The sequence below is a fragment of the Rhea americana genome, unplaced genomic scaffold (genome assembly GCF_003343005.1).
Source record: "Rhea americana isolate MKP2758 unplaced genomic scaffold, rheAme1 scaffold_136, whole genome shotgun sequence".
Taxonomy (NCBI): domain Eukaryota; kingdom Metazoa; phylum Chordata; class Aves; order Rheiformes; family Rheidae; genus Rhea; species Rhea americana.
The window spans coordinates 1,292,187-1,302,036 of NW_028185439.1; positions in this window are offsets into that span (position 1 = coordinate 1,292,187).

A 9,850-nucleotide genomic window follows, 5' to 3' on the forward strand; every position below is an offset into this window, starting at 1 on the left:
ATGAGACTCCAGCATTGAACTTGTAACTGAAATAAATTATAATACCTGAATTTTATCGCCCTGTGAGAAAATAAATGCAAATAATTAACATAGAGACTTTTAATGAGCTTTGCAAACAGTAAAAAGTAACTCTTTATACACTGTTAAAATTTTCTGAGAGTTCTGCTAGGCTGCATTGTTTATGAGGTATGGTATTACTTGCTTAGCTTTTGGAAATCTTCTGCTCTGTACAACTGAACTGGCATCTTCATAGTTAGAATAGAACATTGTTGTTTAAAAGAAAAAACAAATCCTGCCTCTCAAAGACTCATGAACTTGAACTACATCTGCAAACATCGAAAAATGTTTAGAAAGTCTGGGTAAACCTCAAATTTCATGAGAATTGTTCATCCCTGATTTGCATGCATGAGTCATGTAATTGTCAGCAAATGATGAAATAGGGAAGCAGGTGGTAATGTCTGTGCACTGGCTTACGAGGGAGCGTTCAGAGGCACGACACGTTTCAGTCTGCTAGAGAGTTACTGGGAAATGTGATGGATGCATTTTTTTTGGTTACTGGACAAACAGAGTAGATCTGAAAGAGCAGTTTAACAGGCCAAGAAGATAAATGCTCTAGCTATGCCAGCAAGTCTGTCCTAAGAAAAAGAAAAGATCTCTGGATGATATTCAAAAGGCTCAAGAAATGTAAAGCATTCTATTGGCTCCTGTTATAGCTAGCTCATCCAAAGGTAAGAGAATAAGAGAGATGAGAGCCATACATTTGCACAGAGGAGAAAAAAAAAAAGTCACATCTGTTTTATTATGTCCAATGTCCTCATTAAAAAAAATAAACAAAAAAACTTTGTTATAAAATTGAGATCTGCTGTCTGTCATCTTACACCTTAGTGCAGGTGGTCATATAGACTGATATTTGCATATTCCAGTCAAATTTGCACTGTTTTCAGATCTTTCTAAGCTGCATTATGCCAAAAGGAAGTAATGACAGGTATTCAGTATGATAACATCCTTTGGACTAACGGTTAAAAAAAAGAAATCCTCCATAATTAGCTACATATTATATGATGTTAAGTACAAACTGTATTACATAAGTAAGTTTTACTTCTGCAATGCTCCGAAGCACTCGTTCTATATTTTATATACGTAGTTGCTAAATGAAACAGAAAAAGCAGAGATCAATGAGATGATTAAAATTCAGTTTTTCAGTCCAACGCAGGTTCTGTTCAGAAATTATATCTGCAGCACAACTGGCCATGGATACACCTATGACATAATTCTAAGACCTGTAAGAGCACTGCACAGCATATACAATGTAAAATTCTCTACCTATGCTATACTAAGTGATCCTGTAGGCTTGTTGACAGCCATGCTATGTTTCAGATTACAGAGGTCAAAATCAAAGCTCTCTTAATTGCTGGGTCACTAATGCAAACTAATGAAATTTAGCAGAATCATTGCTAACTATGGAAAAAAAAAACATTTAGAAATACTCTGACACTGAGATCAGCATTTCTGACTTGTCCATTTTGAAAGATGATAGCTCTGTACTGAAAGTTAAAAGCAAATGTTTTGTCATTGGTTATATTACAAGCTCCATTTAGAGCTAAACCATCTGTACTATGCCAGGAGATAGTTGCCATGTAAACAACTAGAAACCTGAGAGCAATCGTGAGACCTCAACTGTGTATGTCTCTTTACCAACATACAGTTTCCTAGTAGTGAAACCTTTGAACGGACACTGCAAAGAACCCTGCATGGGCAAGATGTGAAATTCTCCAATGGTTTGCTCCAAAAGTTGCAGTTTGTCTACCTAAACACTTACCTTGAGGAGCTGAGACGTGCAACTCATTTTATTGCAACAAGTAAGTAAAACTAGCTGGAAGAAGAAAAGACAAGAGTATCCTTTCTGACTATGGTGCTAACCAGAATCAAAATCAAAGATCAAGCAAGATCCATCAAAAATAATTTTCTTCTTTTGAGGTTTTGAGTATCCTGGATTTTGGAGAGAAAATGTGCCTAGGATTAAGAAATGCTTTGCTAAGCACGTTTATGTCTTTCCTGCCTCTGTATCTGTTAATGTACTGAAGCTGAAAGGCACTCTGGTTCTGTCATGCAAAGCTAATGAATTAAGTCCTGTCCTTTATTTCATATGTTCTTACGTCTCTTCAGGAACAGGTTAATGAGGCAAAACCAAATCCAACAAAGAACAGCTTAACAAATTCTAACATTTGTGAGATGTCAAGTAAATCTGTGGTTCCAGAGTCTAGAGCTTGTTTCTAGACACTGTATTTCCTCCAGGCTTGCAAAAATGTGGAATCACAACAGTTATAGACTTTAAGCAGACAGAGAGAGGGGTGAGGGAAAAAAAAAAAAAAAAAAAAAACACACACACACATACAAAAAATGCAATAACCAAAAAAATAATCCTCAATCCACACTCCTGTGTTGGTAATAAATTGCCAGAACCATAATTGCCACGCTAAGTACCATCCTTCTGCCAACATTTGCTTAATTTATGAATACATATATCTAGAAGACATAAGCCTGACCTATAAAATAATCTGCATAGAATGGCAATTCATATAAAACATCAAATTACTATCCATCAATATTAAATTGTCTGCTCTGATCTTTTATTTCTGATTTCTTCATACTGAAAGTCTTTTGTGATCAACATGCCTAAGTAAAAGTTCTTGTACCCATCCCTGCAGGGAGAGCAGCACTTAGCAAATAAAATATTCCTTGAGACAAGCTAATTGTAAAATTGCACACAGGTCTATTTTCTGCTCTTCTCTGTTTCTCTGAAAGAATTCTCTTTGGCTAGATTAATTTCTTAATGACAATCAATTATGATACTTGTTGCTGGCTTACATTATATTTTGCTGGTTTCTAGTTTTGTGGCACTGAGATGTAAACTGCCTGACCTTCAATACATTAAGCTAATGTACTACCACATTAATGCAATCAGATGATCACTGCACTTCCCACCATGTGCAATTTACTTTACAGTAATCAGGTAAGAAGCCATCGTTTCAGCTGTATTGTCCAGTATAACAATGTCTTTGTAATGTCATTTTACTTTAAATCATTACTGTGGTGCAGTCACACTTTCCACAGAAAAGGCTGGTGGCTATGAGAAAATTTAACTTGTTGAGTACAAAATGGAGGTCAGTTTTGATGAAAAATGTAAGTTTGACACATTAGGAAGAGGTCTTTTATTAGATAAGCATAAAGTTTTTTTTATTAAATAATTATATTTAATTAGGAAAAACAAACTAGCTTTTGGGTGCACAAGATCTTCTTCAGCTTCTTCAGACTTTTTATTTTTTCCTCCTCCTCCTTTATGATTGCTGCTGCAATAAAGGATATCGCTTTTTTTCTACAAACCTTGCCTCATCTATATTCTTAGACCATCACCACAACAATAGGTTTTACTGTATTATGTGTATATAAAACTAAAAATCCCAAAGATCTCAAAATGATTTGTATCTTTTCTATACGTTGGAAAGTTTACCCACCTTCGAACCATAAACAGTTCTTGAGTGTAGCAGTAGATGTTCAACACCAGAAGTACGACCCAAATGTTTGAGACTGGAAATGAAGATGTTTCCCTTGTTAGAAATAACAGAAAGAACTTGGTTAGAAAGCAGTAATTACAAGAACCGAAAACTTCCTATTTTTCTAAAACTATGCATGAGGTCAATCAAGAACTTAAGCCCAGTTTTAATATATCCTAAAGAGGAGAAGAAGCCCTAAAGTGAACTTGCTGCATGTGGGCAGCATGTTCAGTAAGTGCCATATGGAGTGAAGCACTAGCTCCAACACTTGATCACCAGCAATAATGATCCTCAGGCACCTAGGCTTGGTCTGGAGGAGTATGCTTCCTGCAGTAATGCAGGTGATAGAGCAATACRAACAGGAAATGCACAATAAATCTGCATACTTTGTAAAACCTCATTTGCTTACCTTACAAGCTGGTTACATGACATTCTCTTTGAAAGTGCTATGGGTAAACTTATGCCAGCCATAGTCCATCAGTTTTATGAAACGATATTTAATGAATGCAGCAGATTCCCATGGCATAGGAATAGCTACAGAACCATCAAGAATAATGAACATATTGAAAGAAATAACACCTCCAAGCATTGAATAAACTTCTGACTGCATCATCAGATTATTAAAAAAAGAAAAAAGAGCATGACTTAAATAGGTATTTGCAAATATCATTCTGTAAACAAATTTGAATATAAAAGCCACATGGAGTTTGCTATTCTTCAAATTTGTATAAAGGATCTGTCATCTCTGAAATGACAATCCACTCAAAGTACAAAGACAAATGTGCTGAAGGTGCTAGTTTGATTTACTAGAAACACCAGGAAATAGGGCAGAATAAGTTGAGCATAAATTCCTACCAAAAGTTATCCCTAAGTGAGTGATCACCACACAATAAAAGGCACTTCACAGAGATATGGAACAACTACAGTGAATTATCGCTAATTAGTACCATTGCCATTGTAGCCCAGAAAAGTGTATTTAGAGAGGATTGTTTCCTTCTTGTTACTGTCCCCAAATACAAACCATGGATCTAAAATGATCCTCACCCTTCAGAAGAAGCAGAAATAAAAATACACAGCAAAGAAGTAAACTCATATGCCTCCTCATTCAGAGAAGAGTTTGAAAATAAACATGTTTTTCCTTTGTTTTTCACTGTACTGCATACAATATTCAGGCCAGTATAACGTTTTGAAAGATCAGAGAGCTGATGGTGTGACCACAGTGACAGAGTTGAAGGTAGTTTCAAAGCCTCTATGTGCTAATCACCTCAGTTTGCTCCTCCTGTAGTAGGATCCAATCTAAGCCTAGGAAAGAGAGGGTCTGAGACTGAACCTGGCAGCCTTACCTCCCCCCCCCCCCAGCAAAATACCTGTTCCTTTAGCACCTTGCTGTCTTTAGCATCTCTCTTGCTGCCAGCACAGTAAGAGTAAAGGAGAAAGAGAACTCAGAACAAAGACAAAGGAGAAACAAATTACCCAGATGGCATATCAACTTTTAAAATACATTACAGATGGGAGAGGCAGCTTCCACAACAGAGGCTAGGTGAGTAATCCTCAAACTCCAAGCTGAAAGCTAGGTTTAGCTCCACCTTAGCTTCCATTTAAATGGCCACTAGGGCAGGGCAGGTGGAAGGAATCTGAGCTCATCTCCTCTAGCTTTCCTGCTCTGAATTAAACATAAGCTTTGCTTCAGTGGGAATATGGACATAGAAAACTCCTCCCTGCTGCATTATAGCACTATCAATAGCACTTTTGATTACATAAAAGATGGTAAACAGAACACTAAAGACTTATCCTAAAAACCACTGGCTCTTACTGTACCACTGCTCTTAAAGATAATTAGTAAAACCTTGGTGAAAGCAGAAAAGATGCAGACATAGTCCCGTTTCTGTTACAAAGTTCCAGCACTCCAGAATACAGAATTTTACAGAGAATAGTTACATTTCAGTTAATGAGGCTCTTGACTCAGTTGATACCTACATACTTCTCAGTGAAGGCACACATGTTCTGGGTAGTGGAGTGTTATCCACACTACAGACAGAAATGTTTTCAGTTGGCTATAGACAGGGGAAAGGAAAAGAATCTGACTTTATTTATTTGGAAGAAGTGTAAAGGAAAAGGTATGAATTCAAGAGTGAGGCAAAGATAGAAAGAAAAATTAGCAGGGAAGATAAAGGAATATGAGGAGGGGATGTAGGAGGCAAAGTACTACTAAACGAGCAATGTGGATGTTAATTTGTTAATGCCTACRTTTTTAGGATGACTAGTGTGTGTTTTAAAGGAGCTCGTATTTAATCAGAGACAATGCACAGGCATGTGTGGGGCCTAGTATCAATAACTCTACTTTTCAGTGGCTTTTTTAATGTTCTAGGAAGCCAATTAAAAAAACAGAATTATAAGCAATCTGGTTATGTCATTTCATTTCCTGGATGGTGAAACTGTAAAATGATGCTTGGACTTCGTATAATTGGGCTCACAGATGTCTCTCAGAGGAATTTAAATGTACCTTGTACCTAAAAAAGATATATGGGTTTTTGTTTGGGTTCATTTGGAATGAAAATCGTACTGCAAAACATATTTTTGAAGCTGAGGGGAAAAGAAAAGTAGTTGCTGCCATCTGGCTCTTTCAAAATCATCCCTACAGAGGTCTGTCTCTGTCTATTTATACCATATCCATTGTCATCATATCATATCTGTCTGTCCTGTGTTACAGGACTCCAGGCAAGGAGCACATAGCATGATACTCTGACATGGAGATGATTCTCAGGGAAAATCAGCCTAACAAGGTGAAGTGAATGAATTGCACAGTTTACACCAATTGCGAATCTGCCTTTTTGAAGGGATTGCCCATTGTTAAAGGGTTTTAGAAGTACCTTTGTCAAGGCTGTTCTTAGTGGGCGCCTCTGGCCACAGAGAGYGGAATAAGGTAAATGGCTTCTGCCTCTTCTTTTCTGACCTGCATTTCTATGTATGTACAAATAAAGTCTCATTCAGTATTCATGTACCCTCTGGAATTACATTCATGCACATATTCATATTATGTCAAAGGGGTTATACATTGATCTATGATATTCTTTGTAAGAAGCAGGGCCAGGCGGAGGTTGGAGGGCACGGAAGAGAGAGAAGCAGACTCAGGAAGAAGTTACCTAAGATCCCTGCAGGACTCAGTATTCTGGGCCAGATCCTCTGCTTGGCTTCAATGGAGCAATGCTGATGTACACCCACACACAAGCTGGCCTTGTTCCCTGCAGTACTACTGCACCCAATTTGCTTTCTYTCTCTCTCTCTCTCTCTCTTTTTTTAACAGATTTTCTTTTGTCTGACTTAAAGATCCTTTATACTTAACAGACTTTTTCTTTATTTTTTTTGAAAGATGTTTGTTCAGAAGCTCTAATATCCAGCCAATGAACTCTGTGTCAGCCTCTTGCCTTAAAATTTTTTGTTTCAGTCTCTGTGCATCAGTGGTGTGTGGTGTGTGCAAACTGATAGACCTTTAGTATCTTTTTCAGTGCATCTCCCACAGATGTACAATATTCCCTGAATTCTCTTCCTAAAATGACTGTATTGAAATTTCACAGTGCAATATTACATTCTATAATATTGAATTTTAGTCTCATAGCAGAGATTTTCATCTGGAGGTATTACAGCACCCAAAATGCAATTTCCCCAACTTCTGTCTTCAAGTGTCAAGTATTTAAGTGCCAAATAAATGCTCTGTCAGCTGGATCTCTCTGGAATTCTAGTGATATCTGAAGCTCATCAGACAGCTCTCCTTGCCCCCTGCCAGGAATTTTTTGGGGAAACATCTCAAGCTAGACCATGCCTATGTAAAAGTAGCAGTCCAAAGCTGAAACAGTACTTGCACCCCACATGCCTATAAAAATATCTCCACTAGCTTAGAGTCTAATGTTCTGCAGAAACAGATATGAATGGCAGACAAAACCCAGAATTTAATAAGATCTTTTCATGCGTTTGTCCACAGGGAGCCTTCATTAACATTAAAGTTGAACCTCTGAAGAGATCGCTAGACATTTTGCATGGCACTCCTCCTGGCCCATTACTTACAGTATTTTATTAGCATCGACACTGAGATATTACTTACGTAATAAGAGTTTATGACAGCACAAGTGCTTGTATGAGAGGACTGCACTTCATTAGAACATATTTTCTGACATCGTGTATTCTTCATTAACTTTTAAACATTTCACTAATTAGATTTCACTTTGTGAAATGGACACTAAGTAGGATGGCTTTTATCCTGGCTCCTACTCAGTGAAAAATTATGGGATTGTGGGCAGCAAATGTTAATTGAATATACAGCAGTAGCTGAGCTCTGCTGCTGCCCTTCTCTTCCTGCTGCCCTTTTCAAGACTGAAGGCTGCCATTATTGTTTCATTCCTTTGACCTCTTATAAGGGCAGCACAGAAAAGTCAGGCTGCTCTTTTCTGCCTCTCCTCCAGATCCCACAAAGTCCAGGCACAGCACTGGCCTCTTCATATATCTCTTCCTATAGTTATCTTTTGCAGAACACTTATCCCTGCATACCTTGCATATATTCTTACCTCTGATTTATTATTCTAGTATTAATATGTCCAAAATTAGGCATCTCCACATCGTCATCACCTAAATAACCTCTTAAATAACAAATGACTAGCAGTTGCTATCTGGTCAGATAGTAGTAAGAAAGCCACCCGAAACAAAATATGCAGTACTTTTCAACTAAAACCCTCTTGCAGTTTCATCTCAGTTCATCTGTCTCTGTGATCAAAGGGGAAACAAGTTATCTGCTCTGCAACTGGTCCTGAAGGTTAATAAAAATGTCCAGAGATACTCCTCCCATCTACCCACTTGTTTAACTCTGATTTCCCAAAGGAATCACAGACAAACTGCTTGTTTGTGAGCCTGCCTGTCTCTACCTAGTAACTYTGGATTCCAATGGATAATTCAAAATTAATTTCACAGAAAAAACAAAAGTCAGGGACACTTATATAAGTTTCATACAGCAGTGCAGCTAGCTAATAGGAGAGAATCCCTACTAGCACTCTGAATGGAAGAAAGGCAGGAATAATTGCATCTGTTATGTTGTTTTCCCAGAAGCTGAGATGAAGCAGCTAACCRGTGAATCAGTACCCATGAATCAACCGACCAAGAAGTCTGCATAAAACTTTAAACCAGACGAAGTATGTTGTCTTTTGACCACCTAACAGGAAAAACAGATGTTGGTGGAGGGTATGAGGAGCTCTGAAGCCATTTAACTTCAGAAAGCTGATTTTCTGCAGTAGAAAGTGCATATGGGGGGACACAAAAAAGTGACAGAGATACTGTGCAAGAAGATAGAGGACACAGACATGCCACAGAGTAGAAAGATTTCTGAAGGACATGGGGAATTTGGAGCTAGATTAATAGGGAAATGAAGACCATGAAGTATAAATTCATTGCTAACCAGACTTCATTACTCACAGAACTCCTAATAGGGCTGTGGCTCATGTCCCTTCATTGGCAGTATGTACAGAAATCATACGAGACAGAGCTTCTTGAAAGGATACATGCAAACTATCAGCTTTCTAGATCAGAGYCAACAACTTCAAATGAATCTGGAAGACAATGGCATGAGTGGCCTTAAGGGGTAACCAGCAACTTCAGCTCTTATTGATATAAGTGAAATCAAATCAATAAAAGTAGTCACAGCACATTCAAAAGCCCAACCAAATCTAGTTAACTCATTATAAATGAACGTAACAGCACTTGCTCTGTTCAGGTGTAATCATTTTTAGGTTGAGCTAGCAGGCAGAATTCACTAGTAAAATTTTTATTGTGTCACCCCTACAAACAGTAGAACTACTGTATTCATGCTATTCCCTAAACATGTAAGCCTTTCAAAGGACCCTTGCAAATGCCTAATAAAGGCATTTGTAAAAATGTCCACAGAAGTCTCCACATACAGAATTAGGCTGATCATGGACAGTGATGTCCTTATTAATTCAAATATTTTCTTATTAGAAGATTTTTAGTACTGTCATTAACATTAATAGCATGAGAKCAATATCTTGAAGAGGGAATATAATAGCTGAAGGAAGAATGCTCTGGAGATGAAGATTTCGGYGAGGCTTGAAGATCCTTAGCACAGGATACAAATGACGTACAAAGACATACAAATACGTCTCAAAGCAAGTTACTCTGTCTTGCCCACAGAAGAAACATGGCTGACTCTGAGTTCAATTAAATATAGTTCTTAGGCTTAGATTCCTACAGAAAATGAGGTTGATGTTAATTATGCCTTTARCATTACACGCTATGAA